The 26,095-nt window shown below is 41.3% G+C and overlaps 1 protein-coding gene across 4 annotated transcripts in view; it reads left to right on the forward strand.

Annotated features, from left to right (window-relative positions):
• Positions 1–26,095, forward strand: part of LOC143164264 (contactin-4) — a 357,652-nt gene that overhangs the window by 185,933 nt on the left and 145,624 nt on the right. The gene's annotated exons all lie outside the window — the stretch shown is intronic.

The following is a 26,095-nucleotide window of genomic DNA, read 5'->3' on the forward strand; positions in this document are numbered from 1 at the left end:
CTGTTGAAGTCTATTTTGAGTCTCTCTCGCTTTGCTGTTCAGCTATCGTTGCTTATTTCCTCCTTGAATTGGCATTATTATTCTTTAACATGTATTTTGTTCTGAGGGGGGGTGTTACGTTTTCATTAATGTTTATGTCACCTTGGTGTTCATCTGGATTGCTCTAATTTATCTGCTGCTTGGCGCTCAGAATGTTTTACTGCTTTGTTTAGTAACTTGTGCTTTCTTCCCTTTTATATGTGCACATTGTCAGGGTACTTTTTCAGCATTTTAGGTAATAGCAAACTACTTATAATGGTGTTTACTTTCTTCTGCTTAGCTCTACTGAACACAAAGCCACTTTTATTCCGGTACTTACAGGTACCTATTTTTGAAATTTGGTTCCAAGTCTTTCTAAATGTGCTATGACAGTTTCTGAGCTGGCAGAAAATTGGATGCAGAGAGATTCTGCAATGCAGTGCCACACGTGTTTCAGGAATTGCAACCCTAGAGAAGTTAGGCTGCGGGAATACATGAAGTATGAGCCTTTATTTTAAACAAATAGACAAAATAGTGGAAAAACAAAAGCATGCAAAATATTTTCTAATTGTAATTTTTACACTTAAAACATCTATTGCAGAATGTCTAGGGTCAGCAAAATAAAGTTTCAGGAGAATGTGTTTGGGGGCGTTGTCCTTATCTTTTACATCTGATTTTTAGAAAAATGCATCTCATAAGCACTGGCTTTCCCCACACTATTCTGCAATGGCATTTTTTCTCATCTTTGCAGTGCACTGAAAATCTTCAGGGCATGGCATCGGTTTCTCTGTCCTGCTGAGGGAGATTTAACAGAGTTACGGGGAGAGGACTGCCAGAAGTTTTGTGCGAGTTTTATATTACGTGATGAGCGAGGAAATTGTTTCATTTTGCTAAAGGACGTAGTCATGTGGTGCTTTGGGCTGACTTCTTTCAACAAGATTTAAATTTGGAAGTTCCTGTGTCTGCCTGCAATGTTGTACGAGCCGGCTGTAGGCATGGAGGGGACTTTGCTGCATGAGCTATGGCGTTACCATGAAGCAGGGCTAACTCGTTTGGGTGCAGTGCTGTTAGCTAACGCACTCGGGATGCTTCCTGGACCTATGCGAGTGTTTTTTTCGTAGCGCTGTGGTGTTATGGACTATGTAAACACATTCAGAACTGGCTGTTAAATATTCTGAAGTTAAGGAGGAAACTGTACTGGACGCCTTGCATCGTCTTGTTCTGCATCGACAACAACCCCATGCAGTGCTACAGGCTTGGGGAAGAGTGGCTGGAAAGCTGCCCAGCAGAGAAGGACCTGGGGGTGCTGGTCGACAGCCGGCTGAACATGAGCCGGCAGTGTGCCCAGGCGGCCAAGAAGGCCAATGGCATCCTGGCCTGTATCAGAAATAGTGTGGCCAGTAGGAGTAGGGAAGTGATCGTGCCCCTGTACTCGGCACTGGTGAGGCCGCACCTCGAATACTGTGTTCAGTTTTGGGCCCCTCACTACAAGAAGGACATCGAGGTGCTGGAGCGTGTCCAGAGAAGGGCAACGAGGCTGGTGAGGGGTCTGGAGAACAAGTCTGATGAGGAGCGGCTGAGGGAACTGGGGTTGTTCAGCCTGGAGAAGAGGAGGCTGAGGGGAGACCTCATCGCTCTCTACAACTACCTGAAAGGAGGTTGTAGCGAGGTGGGGGTCGGTCTCTTCTCCCAAGTAACAAGCGATAGGACGAGAGGAAATGGCCTCAAGTTGCGGCAGGGGAGGTTTAGATTGGATGTAAGGAAAAATTTCTTTACTGAAAGAGTGGTGAAACATTGGAACAGGCTGCCCAGGGAAGTGGTGGAGTCCCCATCCCTGGAGGTATTTAAAAGACGTGTAGATGAGGCGCTTAGGGACATGGTTTAGTGGGCATGGTGGTGTTGGGTTGACGGTTGGACTCGATGATCTTAGAGGTCTTTTCCAACCTCAATGATTCTATGATTCTATGATTCTATGATGTGCTCTGCAAGGCGGGAGGAGGTGACCATAAAGTAGTTAATTTTAGTAGTTGCTATTTAGCAGCTCCACACAAAAGGCACAAAGCTGTAAAACAAAAGTTCATAGACAACCCTTCAGCCCTTCTTAATTTTTTTTTTTATTTTTACGTTCTACTTTTTTTTTAACCCAGTTTCAGGAGGCTTGTTTGCCCCTGCTGGTAATTATGCTGCTCTCGGAGAACTTCAGCTGTTGATCCCAACTAAAAAGCTCAAAAGAGACGAGTAACTTCCCAAGCTGTGTCCTGCCCGACAGCAGGGAGGCGTGGGGAGCCTGAGGCTGCCCGCTTCTCCTGGGGCACTGCTCCTCCCGCTGCCCTGCACGGTGGCTCTGCTTCAAGGCTACCCAGGAGGGATGGAAACTTTCCTTCTGTTTACAATAGATAGTCATTGCTCTTCTCTTAAATTCTTCTTAAATTCTAAGTTAAAAAAAAAAAGTTAGGAAGCAATATTTTATTTTCATGTTGATCAAACCATTGACCCATCCTTGAGAAAAAGATTAAGAACTGAATTATACAAAGAAAAAAAAGGGTAAAAATAGGATGCAGAATAGTTATTTAACAACCCTCCATAGTGCTTTGTGGACCCTCAAATGACTGGGAAACTGTGTTAAGTATTAAGTTACCTGTGAAAATAAGCTTAAACCTGAAAATTGAATACTTGTATTTAGTTCTTGTAATCAGTGTTGGACACATAGCCCAGGTATCACTCTCGTCTTTGTCTCTGCCGCAGAGAGCAGCACAGCTGGTGGAGGATGAGCTTTTTGTGTGTTGCCCTGTCAAAACTCCCCGTGGAGGCGTGCGGCCCCACCGTCCCTGTGCCACAATGGCTCCGGTGCCCCTTCGGGGACAGCCGGTGGGCTCCAGCTACTGCCAGTCCCAGCAGCTACTTGTTTGTTTTTTTTTTTTCTTTTGTGCTGCCTAAATGAACATCTGTTCACTAGAAATTGCATGAAAACTTCCAAACTCGTATCATTCAAGCCATTAAACAGCTGTCAATCCCGAAGCACTTAGAGTATCCAAACGTGTCGTTAAGGGTACCAGTTATCCGCCGCTGCCAACGTGCCAGGAGAAGAAAGACGTGCCAGAGCTGTTCACAGTCTGCGTGGGATATTGCTATTGATTTTATATACTGGGTGTTCAGATATTACAGTTCTTCACAGCAGGATAAAACACTCAGATAGGAAAGCTAGATCAATCCTGGGACGTACTTAAACCAGCTACCCAGAGGTGCAAATCTACTAATAATTTCAGGAGCTATCCAGCCTCCCTCAAAAATGCAGCAGCACTGCTGAAGGTATTTCTAAGCCTACCACCCCCTTTCAATCCATCACCCAACCTGGGACCATATTTTTCAGCCTACTTTTCTCGCTGGTTGTTCTGAGGTCATACTGATAAAAACTAACGATGCTTTCTTTGGACTCGATAGTTGATGTATATCAATTCAGGGTTTCTGGTTATATTTTCAGGAGTCTTTTCTTCAGGTGTCAGCTCTGGGAAGCAGTAACTGCAAATTATTCCTTTGGTGCCAAATAGCTCTGATTTGTTAGAGCCGTCAGATTCCTTAAATAGCAGTTGTGGTGGTGCTAATTTAAAGTTTTGGAGAGTAAGATGAGAGGCAGAATAGGCTGTGAAAAAAACCACACAGCTCTTTAAGTCGTGACTTTGTTAACAAATGCTCTCTCTTGGGCAGCCCCGCAGAGCTACCATATACCCTGAAATGCATGTGCGTACAGCCTGGGAACAGCAACGGGTAAACAAAAGACATTGCACAGGATGAGCCAAACCGACTTGTGTTAATGAAGATGGGACATAGGCCTGTAATGTGCTGGACAAGTATGAAAGGAAATTTTCTGTATTTTTGTGACTTATGCAATTCTTTGCCTCATTAACTTCCTGTACCAGTGAGTTTCACTGTTGAAGTCATATTTGCATGTTAATGAGCTGCAGTCATGTAGATGCATTAGACCTGTGAGTGTGCGTGTGCATATGCATATTTTATAATGTAATTTAACCCGTGAAGATCCACTCGTGTTTTGACAGAAAAGAAAAGAGGAACCTAGTAGCTTCTGAGAAGTGTTTATGCTCTGGTGTGTCATGTGTGTGGTTGGAGTCTGGCTTGCTCTCCTGCCCCCAGTCTCCACCTCGGCTTTTTCTTGGAGGCTGTTGTTTCTGTCCTTCTGCTTGGTCTTGCCATTTAAAAAGAAAGATTTCCACTCACAACAAACACACCAGCCAGCAAGACTGGCCTCCTTTTTTCTTAGCAAGCACTGCGTAAACACAATAGCTTCAATAAACGAATTTGTCTTGTAGCTCTATAATAATGCTTCTGTTTCAACAAGTTTGTTTTGTCAAAGGGAATGTGCTATTGCAGCTGTATCTGTTCAACGCTCCTGGAGGGGTGACTGAAGTAGCTCCAGAAAGCACAAGCCAAATACTGAATCTAGTATTTGTTTTACACTGATGTGAATGAGTAAGGAAACTGTTCTTTCTCTCTGCTAAATTGGCTTCTTCATGAAACCTCCCAGCTGTGTAAGTCTTTGTTTTACAACAGATTAAATGGGCTGCACAAAGATGGCTGGCAATTTTTTAGTGGAACGTGGAAGGTGATCCTGAAACTTAGAAATACCTGTGTTGCTCCCCCAGAGTGGTTTGTGTAGGTCACTCTGCAATTTCCATGCATGTCTACACTCCGTTACGTGAAAAGCTGGAGTTTCACAATTGTCCAGGTATCCAGAATTAGATATTAGCCGTATTGCCTGTCACATCTGAAAAGGTAAGATGAATTAATATGGAGAAGACCACATGTGCAAAGTTTATACATCGTTTCAGCCATCAGAATAGGGGTTAGAGTGGTGTTTATTAACAGGCTTTTTGCTGGCTCTCAGTACAGGGAAGCCTGTTACTGGTGTCATGATATCCCAGCAACACCCGTGCTTAATTCTTCAAATCCAGGGACAGCATCATATTTTTTTCAGTATCAAATTCTATCATATTTTTGATTAAGGAGGAACAAAGGCATTGTTTCACCTTTTATCTGCTGAAAAATGCTGTTTGCTCATCTAGAAATATGCACGCGATAGCAGAAGTCAGAAAAAAAAGGGAAATATTTCTGTAGAGCTTATTTTCAATGTGGTGGGGTTTTGGCGTTTTTTTTTTTTTTCTCCTCAAAACCGTTTTTTACAGGAAAATATTCTTTATAAATGCCTGTCCAGGCATTCTTTCTCCTTTTGTCACATGCTGATACAGCATAACCAATACCTCAGCAGTGGTTCAGACCAGAATATTTAAAGCATGGCTATGTAATTTGTGGGGGAAAAAAAACAATATATAGTCAAGTGTTTTCCATTGTTAGACAAAAATCACCATAATTTATATCAATACATTCCAATGAAATCAGGCGTCCAGCTCTGTTAAAAATTAAAACTCAAAATTCATACAAAGATGAATATTCAGAGGCCTATTTGAATTCATGTTCCTATCCAAGCAGATGTAGGTTACGTACAAAAGAAATTCTGCTAATTTCATGTCTGAATATAAATAATTAAACCAAGAAGTACTGTTGTACATATTAAATGATGGTCTTCTATAAATGATGCAGCAATTCAATTTGTTCAGCGTTTTTTCTGGTGCTGTGTAGTTCCCATGACTGGTGCTTTGATGGTAGTGGGTAGCTGGAAAATGATTAATCTGTTGCAATTCCGTAAGTAATTAATCTGTATTTTGGTCAGTTCTGCAGCACTTTGCATTTCTGTACCCAACTGCCTAATTAATGTTTGCATAGCACTTGGAACAGATAAAGCACTGAATGACTCCTATTAATATAATCACTTCTCAAACACGACCCAGCCCTTGGCTTCACAGCGCTCGGTAAGCTGTCACTGAAGCTCACCGGAGAAGGCTTTGCAGTTGAGATCTGGCTTGCCTTTAATACTTTGGGTTTTTTTCTGAATTATTCGAGGGGGTTTTTTTGTTCACTTTAAGCTCCTGCATTTTCAAATGCTGTGGAAAGAGCTGTGACTGGGGCCCCCTACTCTTCACCCCGGGTGCGCCATCTTGTGGGTAGGCGGCCATTAGCTGCGGGCGAGCTGGTCACGTACGCGTGTCTCCTTTAAAGGGGTCCCGGGCGCCCGGGCCAATCAGGACGAGATGGCGGGACAGGGGCGCGTACGAGCACGCGCCGCCTATAAAACTGCGCAGCAGCAGCAGGCACCGGGTGGGCAGGCCGGAGCGGCGGCGGGGCCCGGGTTGTGGGGCACCGGGTGAGGGGAGTCCGCCGTTGGTGCCTCTGCCGAGGGCTGAGTGAGTGTTCTACGTGTCCTTTGAGCTCAGGTTATGGTGAATGTGTTAAAATGACCCAATCTGCAGAGGGTTTCGGGCATTCGTTAAAGTTGCTTAGATGTGCAGAGGGCCTCAGGGACAAGTTTCGTGAAATGTCCCGCTCTGCACGGGGTCCAGGTTAAAATAGAGTTTCGATTGCAACACCTTTATCATGTCACGGTTCTACTGAGGATCGCTAAAGAATCTGTCTGTCGCCATAGTGGTGGGTGATGAGGACACAGGAGAGCAGTGGCGTAACGCCAACAACACAGTGTGCTAGCTGTGAGTATAGATTTTTCCACTGAAAACTGAATATTTAAGATCATGTAATTTTACTGTCAGAGCAAACACTGTTGGAGATTATTGCCATGAGTGCACTGGTTTTCCTTCAGAAAAGTTTTTAAAAGCTACCTAAAAATGTGCTTTAAATTGCCAATAAAAGGCGGTGCTGAATAGTTACTCCAGCGGAGTGCTTTGGACAGGCATTTTCTGGAATTAAAAGGCATTTTCTGGAGTAAAAGGCCACTCTCATTCTCAGCTGGGGCAGGCTGCTGCCAGCAGGAGAGGACAGTACATGGTGGGGCCCCTGTGGGAGATGAGAACTGTTCGTTCTCTGTATTTTCCCTATTTTTAGCGTGTTTCTGCTGGAACAAACATCTGTATGCCAGCTGACTTGTGCTTCTGTGGGCACTTCTGCTGCAGGAGAGCGGAGGGGGTAGCAGGGTCACCAGCCCCAAATGGAGTGAGGGGTGGGGTAGAGATGGGTTGCTTGGGCAAAGATACAGGTTACTTCTGCAGGGGTATGGCACTTGCTGTGGCAAATGCTGTTAAGTTTTTAACAGTCATGGAATTATATTTTATCCATTTCCTGGCAGTGTCTGGTAATAGTCTAATCAAAACCAGGACTCCAGTGTGAAGTTAAGCTCCCCAAGACTGTTAACCATTGGTTTTACCTCTGGTGTCAACTCTACCCGTGTCTCAGGCAACATTACCGCCTGTTGAATATGGTTAAACTGATCCATGTTAGATGTGCTCTTGCCATGTCAAGGGACAATTTTGCTATAGCTGATAGTTGTGTTGTTAATGGGACGTGCTGCTGTAAAAGTAAAGGCTTTTGAGGCAAGAACAGCTGTAAGTGATGAAGTGAAGACAGTGAGCATTATAGTTTGCTGTGGATAATGGTTGGCAGTGTGGGATGCCGAAACATGCCGTGGAAGTGATGCAGGAGCTGGCAGAGGTCCGTTCCCTTCCTCAGCACTTGTGCTGGAGTCCACCCAGGGAAGGTCCTTTCCTTGTACTTTTTGTTGCTGATTAGAGCTCAGGTGTCTTGAGCTCAAGCTAGAAAGCATTCCTCTAATGTCAGGGAAAAGTTCTACAAACTTCTTACAATTAAAATTCTTATTTCAATTTGGGCCGAAAAGTCAAAGAAGTGGGGTCATCAGCACCACCACGTGCATCTGCCCTTGTCTTCTCGTCCAAGCCTGTCGAAGTTTGCTGCTGAAATGAAAACCCTGCTTAGAAACTTCATTTGGCTATTTCTTCTCCCGTAATGCCAGTTTGCTGTGTTTCCTGGGCAAGCCTAGACTGTCTCTAAGGATGGACAGAAGCTTCCTTAATACATATAAATGTGTAAACAGAATTAAAGGTGCTGTTCAGGTGGTGGTGATGGGTGATAATAATAACTAATATTAATTTGGTACTATGTATTGTAGTACAGAGGTTTGAAACTAGAGGACATGTAATTCTAGCGTGAAGCAACTGAAGCTGGAGATGAAAAAAGAATGGTTTAAACTAGAGAAATGAAGAGTGAGAGGGGAAGAAACTTCAGAGGGGAAGAATTGTTCAAGCTAAGAGGGCACTGGGATAAGAACAATTAAATCTGAAGTGGGCAACAATTCGTTTAAACTGAAACCAGAAGACTTCAGCTGCCAAAGTGGGATTCTACAGTATCATTCTGCTGTACGAAGCTGTAAAGGGGAGCTAAGGAAATGTATGTGATTATGTGTAATTTATGCTTATTTAGGGATTATATGGCAAGTTTTTCTGTGATTGCAGAGGATTTGACTCGGCCTCACAAGAGGTCTGTACCCATTTTACATTGGTGATCTGTCAGTAGTGAAGCCCTCACTAGATGTGACCTGACTCTGATTTAGGCCATAATTTCCCAAATTATAAAGTTAGAGACCATATCAATGCAATTTTCTCATTTTTCTTCTACATGCAGATGATTAGGTATATTATGTTTTTCTGTGTTTAAACTTGCCCAGATGGACTTGCAAATTAATTACATTTTTCTCAAAAGTTATTGAGGTAAGATGGTGCACCTCAAGTAAAACAGAGACTATACAGACATTTTTATAAGCAGATGTTCTAGCTATCTGGCTGTGTATTGATCCCCTGTGCGTTTTATGCGATGCCTCTTTTCAATTTAGCTTCTTTGCATTTGAATTAGTATGTAGGTATTGAAATTAAATCTCATTTAGGGAGTTGCAAAAATACCTACCTTTCCAAGCATCTATCAAATTAGGGAGAATATGGACCCAGAATACTTCCTTATTGCCAATAAAAATGAAGTTTTCTGGCAAAATTTGAGGTGATTAGTCTGTTGCTTTATAGGTAAAATACTGTATGATTCTTAGAAAACCTAAATATTATTGGAAAGGGACCTCATTTTGTAATGCTTCTGTGGTCATTGAGGAGAATGAGATGGTAGGAGATGCGGTGCAATGCAAAACTTGCCGGGTCGGGCACTGGGGCTTGTTGCTGGCTCTGTCTCTGGGATTTGATTTAGACAACTGCATCTTTGTATGGTCTGAGAACTGCAATACTGGGCTACAATGTATATCTAGAAATAATGATATATGTATTCATTGCATGACAGACACTGTTCTCCCACTTCTTGAGATTTCAGTTTGGAGCTTGTGTTTACTGCTGTTTATCTTGGATTGCTGGGGAGAGTCTGGCATAACTAGTCAGAAATCTGCCTCTGTGTAAACATTTCATCCCCTGAGACTGCCCTGCATAGGTACAAAACTTCTTTCCCTTTTCTCCACACTGGCGTGGGTATTTTAATCATTTCAGAACCATTAGTTTCCGCTCAGACTTGTGGGGTTAAATCCCTTGGTTTTGCCTTCTGCCCTTACCTCATGCAGCAGAGCGTTAACTGACCGAAAATGATGTTGGCAGCGATCATTATTATTTGGATAAAGGTCTTTTAGCTAAGCAGCAATCAAGGGTGATCATCCAAACGGAATAAAAGGGGAAAGGGTCAATTCAACTTTGATAATTATAGTACTATAAATGTGGGCAATAACAGAATTACCCATTACTGACAGCTAAATGAGTGGTTAAACATTGGAACAGGCTGCCCAGGGAAGTGGTTGAGCCACCATCCCTGGAAGTATTTAAAAGACATGTAGATGAGGCGCTTAGGGACATGGTTTAGTGGGCATGGTGGTGTTGGGTTGACGGTTGGACTCGATGATCGTAGAGGTCTTTTCCAACCTTAATGATTCTATGATTCTAAATGTGTAAATAGGCTGGCAGAGCACTGCTGGCTAATGTTATCCATAGCAGAAAGTGAGGCTCTTCACTACATCTGCATGATTTTGTAGGGTCTTTCCTAGAAATGCATGTTGCCTTCTGCAGCTAGGCGCTGGTTGTCACAAGTGCTCCAGGTCTTACAGGATTTGGGCCATTAAATAGAACAGATGCTTATGTATTCTTGCAAGTTTCGGCTCAAAGTCAGTCTATGGCAAGTAAGTGGGCTGCTCGCAATAAATACTGCTTTTAATGAATAGAGCACAGAATGCTATAGTGCAGCTCATTCATCTGAACATTGTTTAATGCTGGTTTATTGAAGCGTTTGTCAAATGCTGTGACAGTCTGTGCTCTGAAATTAAGGATATACTCATGACAGGCTGCACTGACTCATTATTGCAAGTTTTAGAAAAGTTTTCCTGTATATTATGATGAAAAAGCAAAACTTGCACATTATCACTTCAGTGCTTCAATTTGTTTTTCCTTACGTATTCGAATTTTTTATTTTGCAATAAAATATGTTTTTAGCTTCATAAATCAAACTAAGACACAATTGTTAAATAGTCTACATCATATTAATTAGGCTGTGAAGCAAGGCAAGCATTACAACCATTTATAATCGAGTACTGCAGAAGTTGCTAATCAATGAGACAGGTAACTAATTAACAAGCCAGCAGTCAGCATCTTCAGCTGAAGTTGGTGACTTTCAACTTCATTAAACTTTCCAGGTGTCAGTGAAAGTATGAAAAATATATCTATCTTAATATATTGATGTGTCTTAATTCCACTTTTCTGAGTTTGAACGTATGAAGATTGCATCTGTTTTAAGGAAAATTGTCATTTATAAAACATCCCATGTCCATATTGCATAGCTAAAAAGAAAACAAGTAGTATGTCCGAGAAGGCTCTGTTTGAACTCTGGCCAGTGCACGTTGAATACAGCATGAATTTAGATGGCTTCCTCTTTGTGTCTGAAATACCTGCCATACCGTCTTTTAATTTGTACCTTCTAAGCCTTCATGGCTGCAAAATAGATCCCTGACAAAGTTCAGAATATTGTCGTTGTTTTTACTTGTGAAAAGCAGATAATATAATGGGTGTTCAGTGAGACTTGGAAGAATAAATTATTCCTGCCCCTGCAAGCTTGCTGTCTGTGTAATCGGACAACATGAAACGCTTGCTGAGAGTCAGATCAAGCTTTATTCCTGTAGCATTCACTCTCCTTCCATTTTTCATATGGTCCACGTGAAATGGCATTTTCTCTAGGTTCACGCTGTGTGGGCTTTACTAGAAAACATCTGAAGAGGGACTTGAAAGAAGGCAGGTTGATGGCTGGGCTTTCTGGGGTATGAAAGCAAGGAGTAATGCAGAAGACACAGCAAGATAAAAAGGGGCTGGAGGGGGGCTGGAGGCGTCTGGATGCACAAGTGGAATGAAGATGAGAAATGCATACTTCCTCAGCTATGGAAAAACTGCTTCCAAATTCTTGGTGTCAAGTAATCTACATCAGGTTGTCTTTTATAATGTCCCTTAACTTAAAAGGGGAATTATATATGAAGCAAATAATAGCATTGTTGTAATTTTGAGCTTTACTGCTGCAACCCTGGTTGTGGTGATTTGGCAATAACTTGAAGTATCATGTTCTTTCACCTCGCACATTTGTCATGATTTTGTGATCCCCTTGAATGTGTAATGCCCATAGTATGCCAGTGGTCTCCAGCCTTCTTTTTGGTTGATGCACAAGTACACCATGACCATACCCAGACAAAGTAAATACAGGCAACTCTGAAATTGCAAATACTACTATAAGGGATGATGCTTCCTACCAATTAAAGTAAAAAAAGTAGGAAGAAAGGCTTAAGGAGAGTCAAGCTTTGTTCTTGTGGTTTTCTCCTTGAGGAAGGAAGTATCTCTGAAAGAGGTAAAGATGTGAGACCAGAGCACAGGCTGAGAAGTGGTACATCTGCCAGTATAGAAATGATGGCTAACGTGACAGCTCTGAAAAAATAATTGAAAGAGACCCCAAAAAAATCTCTTATGGACATCAAAACAGGGAGAGTTGGGGGTAGGGAGGGGTTGATAGGGTCTTGAAGGACAGCCTGTGGGGTCCAGCTGTAACCAGGGCACCTGGATGAGAGCAAGCTGGAAGGTACTTTTGCCATTGTGTGTATGTTCACGTGTATTGGCTGTCTTCAGTCACTCCAGGTTAGGAACACTGAAGTACTTAAGGAGAAAAACAAGTCTAAAAGGCAGCGCGGCACATAGTCAAACTCTTACTGAAATATGTATTCCTCAACTGGAATAAAAATGCTCTCTGTAGCAATATAAAGATGATGCCTCTTCTGAGTCGGGAAGCCCAGCTGCAACTCTCAAGTCAAGTGGCCAAGAACAGTCAGCAGTAATGGCTATGTCTCTCATTTTATAAATTGGAAAAGGTGTGCAGATACTCTTTTTTTTTTTTTTTTTTTTTTTTTTCCTCTGATGTGATAGTGAGTAGTGGTGCTGGGTGGAGTGGGCTCCCTGGGATGCACTGGTGTCCCCTCTCTGTTTCCAGGGAGGGAGGACAGGCGCTGGGTCTCTATTAATCTGTGCTCACTAATGTTAGCTATTCATTTTAAAATATGGTAGCTAATTTCCAGCATATGTAACGTACAGATGCAAGGCATTTCGTTTTCTTATTTTCAAGATCTAAATAGCTTAGTACATGTTAAAGCCTGTGTCCGCCTTCTTCGTTGTGAAAAGCAGAGGTTCTCTGTGTGTTTTCTTAGTTGTTGTAATATCCTTGTGATAACGCTCTTCAAACAACTAATTGGAAAATAATCTGTGTAGAATTTTCCAAAATTTATTAATTCTGACTTTGCTTCATCAAGTTTAGCAGTTGCTTAGATTTCTTGATTTCTACTCCATTTGTGCTTGAATTTGCGTGTTTTCTTTTTTCTGGCTTTTGTTGGTACGTTCATGTACTTGGCATAGAATATGGAAGTTATTCCCTAATGAAAGGCAAAGGAGTGACATGCCATCAGTTAGCGGGAGGAAAGAGAACCTAGCGCTTTCTCATGTAAATTATGTGAATCCTGGATGTAAGCCAGGCATTCATTTTGTTAAAATGGGGTTTGATAATTGAAACTAATTTAACATCGACCCCATTAAGTTGCATTTTATTGCTCATTTAATATGCCTGTCTCACAAGTTCCCAGAACTAGGAAGCGGCTTTGTAACGTGAGTTTATAATTTGTCAGAGCTCCAGCCATACAGGTAAATGTTGAGTTTGCGCTGTAGGATCAGCACCAATGTGTGCAACAGACGTTTTGCCTATGTTTGGTCAACGTGGTATCTTTATGCAGATTTGTGTATCAGCAAGCACTTGGGATCAGTGCTGATGCGAGTGGGTTAAGCTGAACAGCTTGAGTTTGTACAGATTTGCTGTGGAAAGATGCTTCATCTGGAAAGCAGCCTCGTGGATGGTCCAGCATCACTCCCTGTGGCCCAGCAGAGCCCTCTCCATCGCTCCCTGCAGTGTCCTGCATCCCCTGTACCTCTTGAGAAAGAAAAGGTTTGTCAGACCTGACAGATAACCTCCAATAATGCAAGTCATTATATTGACTTCTGTCAAAGAATGCCAGTTTAAACCAGCTGAGGGACTGGCTTATTGTGTTTTAATGACACAGGATTTCCGTGTTCTGCCATCTTGCTTCTGGTTTCCTCTGTCTTACTGTTCTTTCACAATTTCTGTATTTCACCACTAGCTAAATATGTTTTTGCAGTTTATGAATCACTAAGTAATCTCGTAATTGGTTAGCATCCCTTTTGGTGCTAGCTGCAGTGCAGCGCTAGGTGATGGTTACTCGAACATGGTTGTATTTATCAAAACAACAGTGAGCAAAATAAAAAGGTCAAAGGGCAAGAAAATAACAGACATGTGCAAACAACTGTGAAGGAATGTTTTATTTACAAACATGTTCTCTTCTGCAACTATGGCTGCAGGAGCGGTCTATGAATGATGAATTACTGGAGCTTTACCCTTGTCAAATGGCAACAAGAGAGAAGCAGTAAGAGTGAGCCTGGGTTACATCATGGGACCTGGGGACAGGGAGCGAAAGGCACCGAGCTGTGTATCCGCGCTGATGAGGCATGCAAATAGGAATGCTGCAAACCCAACCAAAGTTTCTTAAAAGGAAAGTGGAGTTAAAAGGTACAGCTAATATATATACCACACACACGTGTGTGGTATAAACTAGATAAGAATGTGTAGAACTCTTTAAAATTATATCCAGGTCTGAAAAGCACTAGAAGAGGCATTCTGTGCTCAGTTTTAGCTGCTACTTCATAATCCAGACCGCATTTAAAGCACATGGCAAATGTCTCCTTTTTTAAATGTACATGAATGCAAATGAATATAAAGGACAGTAAATGTGTGCGAGGCAAAGCATACAATTCTCTCACTCATCATGAAATAGCAACATTTGGCAGGTATTACTCACATTAATTAAAACACTACAGGGTGCAGGAAAGGGGACACTCGGATGTTACACTGATGAAGGATTTAGAGCTCATTTGCACAATCAAAATGCTTTGTCGGCAAGAGTTGACACAGGGCATTGTCTGTATTGGGTAGTCTTGGTGCTGAATTGCTGGGTCACGATGTTGTATTTCTTCTCACCCAAAAATAGTGAATTCCATTCTGGAGTGGAAGTGACATTGAAAATCAATGAGATCCTGCTTTAAAAACAAACAAAATATACTTTCTCCATCTATGAATGTCCTCAGTAATCAGATCAAACCCAGAGAGAGAGAAAGCAGGTCAACCTTGTTTTCAGTGCACTGTTGCATTTAGTGTTTAGACCATCCTGAGCAGATTCAGAAATCAGTGCAGCCCAGAGGCAGGAGATGAAGAAACCATGGACAGGGCTGCAAGAGTTTAGGACCATCTTCACGTGAGCCTGCAGCTGCAAACATCTGTAGCATGTGCCAGTGGACTACAGCATGTCTGTGGGATGAAGTCCTGATGTTGCAGCACTGCTTGGACAGTTTGAAAAGGTCAGGAACTGCCTAACCAAGCCAAATAAAAGCACAAGAGACGGGGAGTCTGACCTGGGATTTGGGAAAGAGAAATCTTCACCTTAGCCTTTGGGTATTGGTAGTTACTTCTGGAATAAGGATGTTCTCATGGCATCGTTGCAGGCAGTAATGGTCTGATTTGCTACGTTTCTCATTAATTTTTTTAATGAGTGATGTTGAACCAAACTTTTAAAATTTTATTTGAAGTCATGATGTCAGTTTGTTCTGACACCTGTTGGACTTGGTTCTGTGCAGGTGTGGTTGTGCTGTTTTTGAAACATGCTTGCTGTGTATAAAATGTGCTTATAGTGTTGGTTTTTCTTGGCGATACAAGCTAAATGTGCCTGTGAGTGTTTTGCAGGATTGATTTGTGAAAGGTTGTTAGCCTGTTAGGTCTTAATGTTGGAGTCAGCAGTAGTGTTTGCAGTTCTTGCAAGGTGTTGCGTTTAAAACGATGGCAGAGGCTTTTAACACTTTTTTAATTTAACTTTCCTTAATGTGACATCCAATTACTGGTGAAACTTAACCACCTCTTCTTCTTTTTAAGTGTAGACATTCTCTGGCATTTTACTGCTTTCTTCTAAAAGTATTTAGAAGACGCATGAAAATATAGCAGTTAACACTACAGCAGTTAACAAGGATTTTATGTAATTTGAGAGATGTCATAACATAACTTAAAAAAAAAAAAGAGCATTTTTAATGTGTCAGCTGATAAAATGTGCCAGTCCAAATCAGTGAAATTACAAGAGCCAAAAATCTTTGTGTGCTTAATAATTAGCAGGACAGAGATTCTAGCAAAAATAGTTTCCTGTAGGAAAGCTGAGTCCGAAAGGCTGAAGTTTTGCATTAATGTTTATTGTGGTTTTGTCTGGTTTAATTATCTTTGCATTCTTCAGAAGCTTTTTTGTGTGAAGGAAATTGAATTGCGGCATCTGGAAGTGCCGCAGAGAGCAGAGGGGCTCTGGGTATCAGGGTGTGGTGGCTGGGTGGCTGCTCCGTATTTTGGGCTCCGATCCCTCTTGCCTGCGTGACCAACTGGTATGGCATGAAGGGGGGGACGGGCATTGTTTGACACGGTTTGCTGTGGTTGCAGCGCTGTGTGTGCATGTGGCATCGTTACTGGTAGCACAGGTCATGCCGTTCATGGTTCTCAGTGTGTCCCATGGGTGCACAGACAGTAGGGGGACGTTGGGGAGCTCAGGTGCCTGCAGCAAGGCTCTGAGTGTAGACATGAGGCAAATTCACAGCTAGAAAAACCCCTTCCAGTGCACTGAGCTGGTAATGTGCACACCTGAGAGCTGCCTTGGCTGCCCCTGGCAGAGCCGGTGGGAGCAGTGGAAAAGTGGAAAAAATTGAGAGAAAACAACAAAGCATTTTCCACCACTTTGCTTAGTCGTACTCAAGGACGCAGAGGAAGCCCTGCTGGCATACTCTGCAGGAGTTACGTCTTGTCCCTTGCAATCATTGTTTATTTTGAACAGGAGAATGTAGTAGTTTAAAAACTATTTAAGTTGTATCTGAAAACTTCAGAAAATCTCATGTAAATTCATTAGTTACTATGCAGCTGCCCACATAGCATTTAAAGTAATAAAAAATGTATTAGTTTCACTATACAAATGTATTAGCATCCAGTCTGTACTTAAATGAAAAATGTATTAGCTAAACCATATGCATGTATTACCAGCGTCTCTGTAGCTGTATAATGCTTAACTTGAGCTATCCTTCGTTATTAATACAATCTAAAATATACAATGAATGCTGCAAATAAACTCCATATAGAGACTTTAAGTGACAAAAAAACCCCTCTGTGTTCACCAAATTTCTGCATTTATTTTCAATACTCATCTGCAGCAGTTCAAGGGCAATCCTCCGAAAGCAAAGTGTGTTGTAACCAAGCACCAGGAGGGTGTTCTTGTGGGTGGGAGCACAGTTTAGTTTGCTGGGATTGGAGGCTCCTTGTGAGAAGAAGAGTTTATTTGTGCTTATTTTGCAACTGTCTTATGGTCACGAAAATGTTTACATACAAATGTTTGCTTGTTTGGACTTATACCAGAGAATCATTAATTCTTGATGCATTGCACTTCCCAAAAAAGCAGATAGATGAAGAACAAAACCCAGTGAGAAGATAGTAACAGGGGCAGATGACCAAATTGCCCAAGGGAACATGCCAACGGGTCTGAGGTGGCAGACTGCTAATTTGTAAATCTCAGCATTTCCATTAAAAATGAGATCAGATTTCCCCTGCAGCAGAGAAATTGTAGAAAGAGACAAGGCCTTGCAAATTTCTTTAAAAATCAATTTGTTAAAAAGTAATTTTTTTAAGTACCATAAAACCCTTTAAAATGCAGAGGGATGAAAGAAAAACTACTGGATTTTTGATAGTCTTTTCTTTCAGTAATGCAAGCAATAAAAAAATAGAAGTCATTAAACCATTATTTTTTTGTATTGGATTGGAAAACAAGAAGAATACATATGAGGATAAGCGTAACCACAACCTGCTTGATAATATGATTCAGAATTAGGTGTTCATGGGTCAGCACATGCATTCAAAGCAGGAGCGTAGGGCTGGGTGTGTGGGGGCTGGTTAATTAGAAAGCTGTCTGATTTCCCTAAAGAAGCTATGATATAGCGATAAAAACATAATCCTCTGTGGTGTGCATCCTTCACTGGAGGATCAGCCGTATTAAAGATCACATTAGTTTTCACCTGAAGTAAGGCTGCGGCGTGCGTGCACAGTGATTATTCAATTTCCAACACTGAGCCCTGACAGGCTACCTATGGAGACAGAGCAGATGATGCCTGTAAAGTGATTGAAGTGTATTTGGATACAGCTGCTGCTTTCATAAACCTACAGGTACAAGATGACACTAACTGCCTTCCCCACTGATAACCATGTACTGGGGAACCTCGTCTGAGTCAAATTGGACACAACAAAATAATGATGCCCTGGAAAACAGAGTGGAAGTTGGAGGATGCTCTGGTGCAAAGCAGTCCGTATGTGCATGCTTGCTCTTCTAGTTGGCTCCTTGCTCTTCGGTTGCAGTGCTCTCGGGGGGGCAGATGCAGCTCTGTGGGGCATCACAAACAGGGATTTCACTCCAGGGGATGACCAGAGGTGTTCAGTCACCAGCTTCGTTTGAATTTTCAGTCTCAAAAGCAGCAACTTTCCATATCAACAGCAGTAGTGAACCAGGCAGCACTTCCCATACCGCCCCCCCCTCCCCCCCCCCCCCCCCCAGGTCACAGCTAGTTTTACTATTTTAAATTAGTGTATTTGTGAGTTCACATTCATTTCCAAGGAGTTTTTCTCATGAAAACTCCTGCTCCCTTGACCATTTATGCCCATACGTTAATTTTTTTAATGTCTCAATATTTTGTAGTATACATCCAGTTCAGATTTCATATGGATCAGATTTAGTTTTCTGTAATAATAACACCTTGCTTTTGATAAGGTCATCTCGACACTTGCTTGCTGTACCAGTGTAAACATTATTTTCCCTTTCTTACTCTTTGGAGCACATTTTTAATACTGTTTACTCTGGATTATTTTAGAGGCCCAATTTGTGAATCAAGGAACCAGAGTTAGATGACAAAATTCAATGTACAGTCAATGAAAACGGGTGATTGAGATCCTTTATCAGAGATGGCACACTGGGCACTAATTACGGTGTCAGCTATTCTGCATCGTAATCAATTCCAGTGATCTCATTTATAATTTTTACTCTTACTGACAAGTAGTTATTCAAAGAAGTAAATTGCCTATCTGTGTAATTTGCTTCTTGGACACAAAAGGCTCAAAATTAACAGGCTTTTTTTTCCCCTGGAGAAATCTTCCTCACTGCAGTGTGGTGTTCTGCTAATTATTCCTTTGTCCTTTTTTGTTTTCTAAAGGTGACAGAGAAACCTGAAAGGGATCAGTATGTGCATGGTGCAGCCAGCAGCTGCTGAATGACCACTGTTGGCAAGGTCTGCTTTGTCTCTGATGCCACCCTAGCCTGCAGAGTCAGTGTTGCTAGTTTTCTGCAGTTGGGCATGAATGTAAGTCTGCACCAGCACAGAAAAGTCAGGGTTTGTGACCAGAATTACCTAGCGTTTCCAAGATCAGCCTGTTTTGTTTGCATCTGTCTGTTGCTGGGGGAGAACAGAAGTCCAGGCAGTGTTTTGGTATGTTTGAAAACTAATAATGGAATATCGTAAATCAGAGAACTAAGCAGGGTGCCCCTTAAAAAGGTACTCTTGATGACATCTTCAGAATACCTTGTTTTATTAATGCCAACAATGAGTACCTTTAAGATACAGCCTTTCCACTTTGTTGTGCTACAGGTGGTTTTCAAAACAATCAATTTACAAAGAACATTTTTTGCTTTTTCATGCTGTTAAAGCAAATTGGTATGTAATTAGATTTATATACTGAATAATCTTATTTGCATATCCAATTAATTCTTCCTGTTTTAATTTGTTAGGGTTGGATTCACATTAGTAGTAAAAAATAACACTTAAATTATCAAGGATTCAAATTTTCTTTTACTATAATTCGTTCAAGATGTTGCATTAAAACTTGGTCCTGAGCATCATCTTTCTTTTAGAGGCTATTAAATAACATGGAAAAAGGCAATCAAAAGAAAACTAACCTGTGTTATAAAAATAATAAGGGTCTATTTAAGCTGACCAAAGCAAATGCGGTGTGAATTTAGGCTTTTTAAGCACCTTGCTTAGGGTCTGTAGATGTCCAAAGCTGTATTCAGAAATGCAGCAGAGGAGCAAAAAACACAGGAGAGGGACCTGATTTACAAGGTGTTAAGATGCCCTAAATTCCACACATTTCAACACAACAGGGAGTTACTTAGCACCAGTGAAAACAATGCCACTTTGTTAGGTACCGAAGCATATAATTTTAGCAGCTTCCTGTAGACATCTACAACTCTACTGGCTAGACAGAGAGGGTTTTTTTGCAGATGTAGTCCAAGAAAAGCTCCATTTTTGTTCTGAATCAGGAAATAGCTTGGCACAATCATAGACTCATAGAATAGCTTGGGTTGGAAGGGACCTTTAAAGGTCATCTAGTCCAACCCCCCTGCTTACAAAATCTATGTGAAGAGCCTCGGTCATTCCTGCCAGGCATGTGGCTGAAGGGCTTTTCATCTATGGCTCTTTTACTCCTTCATGTTTTCAAACTTCAGGTTCCAGTTTCAGAGCTGCTGAAGCTGAATGGAGAGCTCTTGGGCTGCGAGAGTGCTTAGGAGATAATACCAGGGCTGAAAAGTCAGCAAGCCAAATATTTATTTAAATGTGCTGAAGCCAGTTTGTTCCCAGCACGTGTGAGACATACGGGTCGTAGTCCTGCTTCCCAGTTACCCTTACAGCTTATTTTGAGTTTGGGAGCAGAGATCTGTTAGCCATGGAGGAAAAAACAAAGGGATTGATGAGTCATTATAAAAGGGTAGAACAGATACATTGTAACCTGAAATTAAAGTGATATTTCAGTATAGTGAAAGTGCAGGCATGTAAAGGAGCCTGGGACCTCTCTGGTGGGTGAGAACCTGTTCACTCAGAGCAGGAACGTCAGTCAGAATGGTGTCACTACGGTCTGGTGGCTAAAAAAGGTGGTGAACTGTTGTCTGCCACAGTGAGAAAGGCACCATTAAACGTTTAATGGTGTCTTCATTTAGTGTCACTTGAAGCGTGCAGTAAATGTGGCGTGTAACACGCGCATAAGCTTCACAGTGCGGTTTGACCTCAATTCTTTTAATTCAGAGGTGATTTCAGTACAGAGATCAGGCATGGCGTGATGTCTTCACCAAATGCTTACGATGCAATGATTACCCACAAACTCGAGACCAGCAAGGGCGCAGTCACGCTGCTGCTGTTAAACTACCGCAGTGAAAAACATATGAGCTGTAGTAGGCTAAAGTTGTCATACTGCAGGTGGGTGCATGTGCTTTGTCTTCCGTACAGGATGAGAAAACTTTGCCTGAACTTTACGTATATACACAAATGTGCTTTTTTTTTTTTTTTTTTTAATTTCAAAGCGTCCCTCAGGTTTTTAAGAGATTTTTGGATGCGTTCCTGTAGTGACTGGAAAGAATCTTCTATCCCTTGGGAAGATGTCTGTCCATCTGTCTAGTGCATCAATTGATGTACAATAAACTACCTATTTTTAACCTTTTCTAATGGCAAGCTTGCTGTTCACCTCTGAGTGCCCTTCACCCTTGTCACAGTGAGATTGATGGCAGAGGTATCTGCTGTTCTCATAAAATCAAGGGTCTTGATTTCTCTCTTTTTTTCTCTGCTTTTTTTTGATTTTTGATTTTGATTTTTCTCTGCTTTTATTTGATTCCAATGTTCTGAGCAGCTTGTTCTGCAAAATGTTGACTGTCTGCAGGAAATCGCTGCCATTGAATATACAACGTTACCAAAAAAACATGGTTGTATTCTTTTTGTGTAAGAAACAGGGCTTGGAGTTGTGGACTTTTATTACTACTATTGGATTGTTAATAAAAGGAATACTTGATTACAAGGAAAAAAAGTCATTACAAATACTTGACACGCAAAGCCTAAAAATCCATACGGCTTCCTTCTCTCTGTTTGACATCAGTAGACAACTGGGCTGCATGTCCAGTGTCCATTGAAATCAGAGAAGAAACGCCCCATGATTACAGTGGATGGATCATACTGAGACTGAATGGTTAATTCAAGAAGCTTTAGAAGAAATTGCGTAATGAACTAAGAATTGGTGCACGTAGGTCCATGAGGCTGCTTCAAAGTGAGCAGGGGACATTGCGGAGTAAGGGGTTAAGAATTGAAAATAAAAACAACAATGTATTTAAATGATTTAATAAATGAGGAAAATATTATCATAATTATGTTGCAGTGATTTGAAATATGTCCTAAGGTAAATTGCATTGGATCCTAATTAGCAACTATTGGTTATTAGTTAAATCCAGTGCCAGGAAAAAAAAATTATAGGTACAAGTGCTTAGCTATTGCCTGCATCTCCAAACATTACATTTGTTGTGCCATTTTGTACTATTTCTACCTAAAAGGTGAAGTAACCACTGGAGATCCAAGGTAGTCTGCCTGCAGGTCATGGGAAACACCTTGGTTGTGTTGCAGCCAGACAGTATGAAATACAAGTAAGGTGACAATTGGTGGCAAAACAATTTCTGTGTACTGGTTTTATCTCATGAGGAACTACACCCTTCTACTTCATAATAAAAATAAATAGTGTAACAGGGCCAGTGCCCCTGGTAACTTTGGATATAGCTGTAAGATATGAATAGGTATACAGATAATATATTCCCTCTCTTGTTCTCTCTAATCTATCCATCTGCCTACTTTGTAAACTGTACTTGACCAAGCTACAAACAGCTTTTAGTTTCTAAGGGCAGGAAAAGACAGTACACATCCCTGCATGTCGGAAAACTAAGTGAAAATGACCTCTAGCTCTAAGGCACTTATTGAAAACCTATTTTAAATTGAATACGCAAGCCAAGATAATACAGGCTGTTTGATAAGAAACATTAGAGAAATCCATAACACGAGGCTTTTTATTACAGGTTTATTACATCAATCTCTCCAGTGGGTAATGGAACTTGTAAATATACTCTTATGTAGGAGTCTCCTTGCGGGCTTTTTATTCATGCTGAAGTAAGCACAGCAAACTTATTTGCTGTCAGGGTACATTGAATTTAAGATTAGTATTTATTTTGGTTCTAAAGAGGTTTTGCTTTTGTGAATTGGAAGTTGGCGGAACAGCTGTATGAGAGGAGGTGGGAGCTGCAGGGGGCGCAGGGAGTAAATGAGTTCTCCAAGCAAACCACGGGTACCCACGCGGGGTGTGGGGTGTGCGTGCACACTGTGGGGCACAGGTCCTGTGCTTAACTGCTCGCCTGGGTGGGCCTCCTCTTCTTAGGGAGGAAAATGTTGCTTTGTTTAAGAAGCAGCTTGCTGGTTTTCCAATGAATAAACCCAGCAAGATGAAAAATCATCTGTGGGATTAGAGAAATATTTAGGGGAAATATTTACTGCATTACCATGCATACAGACACGGTCACAGCATACTTTTTACTGTACACATTTGTTCTTTAGTATTAAAATACTTCTAAATCTTTTCTAGAGGCAAGCAAAGTAATACTGCTGCAGCAATAACCCAGCATGCTTTTGCTTACTTGGGAGAAGTTAAGGGTCCATTTGTACTGAATAAAGAGTTAAGGAAAAGTTTACATAGAAATTCAAAGGACCAAAAAAGTTAAAATTGTAGCAATACTAACAAAAAAAAAAAAACAAACCAACCCCTTACAAGCTTTTAAGTCCATTCGTTGGAGGGTATAGTAATTAATTGGTAGTTGACTTAATATAGGGAAAAATCTTCTTAATTAGAGGATGTTAATTGCAAGGACCAGAAACCTGTTGAGGCGTCAGTGAAGCCAGCATTTAACACATGACTCTAACAGCTTGACTGTTGCAGTTAATTCCTGTTCTAATTATAGGGGTATATTTTCATCCATACAATACCAGGCAAAAGATGTTGTCACTGGGCTGCAAATGGCTGCAAATGTATATAAAATACATGTTTTAAAATTTTTCATTGCATAGCTCAGGTACATTCTTGAATTGCAAAGCTTAATTCGAGTCACACAACCTTCTGTCAACAAGTTGATTGCAACTGAAATCCATTATATTTTTCTAATGGATGATAGAGATGGAAAAAAATGCAGTAGAGAACTTGAGACCAGTTCTTGGGCAAAGGCTTCACCCAGCTCCAGGTGACCTGGACAGGGACAGTGTTTGAAGCCCCCTCTCTTCAGGGAACCGCAGCCATTGCCTGCGCAGGCAGTGGGTGGTGAATCTACTCTAGGCTTGGTTTGTAAGTAATAAGCAAACTGCTCTGGGTGGTGGAGTATCCAGTTTTGTAAACAGCTACCCTAACAATGTAGCATGAAGGGATGTGTTTTATGGTGGTGTGGAATAAACAAGACCAGGTTTGAGTGATGTTTTACATTTCCAACATTGGCAAAGATCTCTTTACTGTATGAGACAGATTATTATTGATGAATGAAGGATGTGCATATTTAAGGTCTGAGGGTAACAAATGTGCTTCTACTACAAAACCACTGCTGTGTCAAACCCATGTGAAAGAAACCGTCCTGTTTACCCACCTGGCTGGGTACTTTCTTCTATACTATACTATAGCACAGTAATGCTGCCGCTAATGCACGTCAACAGATAGCGTAGCACTATTTTTGTTATATATTCTCGCATGTATTAATTATGTATTATAATTTCAATCTTTTGCATATTTAAAAAGGCAGCAGTTTTTTAAAAGGCATTCATTCTCATGTCTTTGAACTATTTTTGGCCACCATCTCAGTGCTCTTATAAACTTCTCTGGCAGCCGCAATGTTGAGAGCGGCGGCACTTCTCATTTGAAGCACTCTCAGGTATGATGTGTTGGGAAGGAAATGGGTCAAGAGAAACCTCCTTCGTGGCTTTGATTTCTTGCTGCTCGCAGAACAATGCTCTAATGAGACAGCAAAGTGCTACCAAAGCAATAGGTAAAGAGTTATTCTCAGTTTAATTACTTTGTCTGCATATTCTTCATTATGGAGTGTGGTAGTGTACTTCTTGAAGAAGTTAAAACCAAAGCTCTCCGTTCCAGATAAAAGACTGCTTACAGAAATTCTTATTTGTCTTTGAGGCATCTAAAAAAACAATCAGGAGGTTCTTCATAGTGCAGTTCTCAATCCAGTATAATCCTTAATGTTCAAAACAGAGAAAGCCATTATTTTTTTTTAAGTGTAATGAAAAAATTGCTGAAGCAGTGCACATTACTTCGATTACCCATTAAGGCTTCTCTTCACTAGAATGAAAAAAAAAAAAACCCACCAACCCAAAAAACGCTGTCCTGGAGCTGGTTGTCTCCCAATTGCCAAGGTGCTGGAGATGGTCATGACACTCAGATGAGTAATGCAAGTCAACTATTTTGGCATCTTCCTGATATTTTGGGCTATTTATAGTAAAATACAGCGAAGGATAATGTTTATTAGTTTGCATTGGAGTTCTAATCTATGACTTTTATGAGGGCTTTATTGACTTTCTGGTTTGGCATAAGTGGACATTAGGTAGTGACTGATTTATTTCACTGGATCACAGCAACATAGTAAAACATATAATTTCATGTTGAACAATAAAATAAATTGTTTTTTAATTCTAAAGTAATAGGCCGTGGTCAGATGAGTTTCAACTAAAAATACATCATCTCCCTTCCATTTGACTTTTGACTTGCTCTCCTCACTGATATTGGATTTGTTTTTTATCTCTGTAGTCATTTTATTGCAGTGCACTTCTTCAGAGCTTTTTCCAATGTCCTTTGTCTAACAGCAAAACAAGAGCCTCCTCGGGGGGGCAACTAGCTGTATTTCATCTCCTGAGATGCAATTATTTTGTGTTTATCCTTAGTGCCTCTGGGTGACAGGATGCAGGCAGTTCTCCGTGCAGGCATGCAGAGAGGACAGACTCCTGTAAACCGCTGTGTGTCATTCAGCAGCAGCACTGCTGCTGCCTGCCACTTGCACGAACCTCTCCCTGGTCACCACGGTAGTGGGAAGGCCTTGGAATATGCGGTAGACCATTTTACTATCTGCCACAGTGACACTGGTTTGCAAATCATTTATAGAAAATGCTGTTTGCATCAGGTCAAAGTCTAATCTGAAGCGCTTCTTCACAAGTCACTACATTTTGCATAACATTTGTGTTTGAAGTATCAGCATCCTCCAGGTGAAGAACCAGAAGTCTCCATAAGCAAAGAAAACTGAAATTTTATTCTTGGGATAGGCTGGGTTTTTTGGTAATTGCTGCTCTTTGATGTCCTTATATTGCATTAAGGACTCTGTATCCAGGAGCAGTTTTCTCCTATTATAAGAAACACCTTAAAGAGGAGCTTCTCTCCTGAAGCTGCACTGGGTGGTAAAGGTTTAAATGGACCATTCGAGATGAGCTCTGTCTCTAGGGCAACCCCACCACGCTGCTGCTGAAATGTGAGTGAGGAATGTTTGAAAGCTTAACCTGTAGTGTTACACCAGAGAGAAAAAAGATTTTACTTACAAATGCCATCAATCTGAGCAGTTTGTGAGGGTGCTAAATTGCAG

This window comes from Aptenodytes patagonicus, chromosome 8, assembly GCF_965638725.1.
Source record: "Aptenodytes patagonicus chromosome 8, bAptPat1.pri.cur, whole genome shotgun sequence".
Lineage (NCBI taxonomy): Eukaryota > Metazoa > Chordata > Aves > Sphenisciformes > Spheniscidae > Aptenodytes > Aptenodytes patagonicus.